Raw genomic sequence first — 1176 nt, 5'->3', positions numbered from 1 at the left:
CAGATCTCTTCCTCGCCCATCTTCTTCCACTTCACTAAGTACTGCTGCTGGCGCACTGTAACTAGGCGGTCTCCCCGCCCCTGCTCGAACTTGTCAACTACTCTCTCGGCCAGAATCTCCTCTACCTCCTTTGGTTTGTGTGTCTTGAGCTCCACATGCTGTCGAGTAGGCTGGTTGCGGGCTTGATCTTCTGCATCAGACTGGTAAGGTTTGAGGTTGCTTACATGGAAGACAGGGTGAACTTTCATCCAGGCAGGGATGTCGACTTTGTAAGAGCACTTCCCCACTTTCGAAAGGACCGGAAGTGGGCCTTCATACCTCCTGAACAACCGCTTGTCTGTGGAGCGCATATTCCTGATCTGTTAAGGGAGCAGCTTCACGAGTACCATGTCTCCTTCTCGGAACTCTCGGGGTTTGCGACTCTGATCTGCCCACTTCTTCATTCTCTTCGTAGCTTTCTCCAAGTAACTTCGAGCAATGTCCGCGTTGGCTTTCCACTCTTTGGTGAAGTTGAAAGCCCGCGGGTTTTTCCCCTTGTATACCTCCTGCACAGTATGAGGCAAGAGTGGTTGCTGGCCAGTCACCACTTCAAACGCGCTCTTGTTGGTGGCTGAACTCTTCTTCGAATTGAAACAGAACTAGGCCACATCTAGTAACTCCACCCAATTCTTCATATTTACATGAACAAAGTGCCTCAAGTATTCTTCCAACATTGCATTGAATCTCTCAGTCTGCCCATCCGTCTGAGGGTGATAACTTGAGGAGATGTTAAGTTCAGACCCCAGTAGCTTGAACAACTCTGTCCAAAACTCTGTGAACCTAGGGTCTCGATCACTAACGATATTCTGTGGTACTCCCCAATACTTCACTACATGTTTGAAGAAGAGACTCGCTGTGTCTTCTGCCGAGCAATGCTTCGATGTTGGAACAAATGTTGCATACTTCGAGAACCTGTCCACCACGACCAGGATTCTAGATACTTCCCCAACCTTCGGGAGATTGGTAATGAAATCGAGGGAGACACTCTCCCACGGACGAGTGGGTGTTGCCAGCGGCTCCAGCAACCCAGCTGTCTTCTGTCGTTCTACCTTGTCTTGTTGGCAGATGAGACACGTCCTGGTGTACTCCATCACATCGTCTCGCATCTGCGGCCAGTAGTAACTCTGTTTCAGGAGG

This window comes from Fragaria vesca, linkage group LG5 (genome assembly GCF_000184155.1).
Source record: "Fragaria vesca subsp. vesca linkage group LG5, FraVesHawaii_1.0, whole genome shotgun sequence".
NCBI classification, from domain to species: domain Eukaryota; kingdom Viridiplantae; phylum Streptophyta; class Magnoliopsida; order Rosales; family Rosaceae; genus Fragaria; species Fragaria vesca.
Note: the sequence above shows the minus strand (reverse complement) of the source record.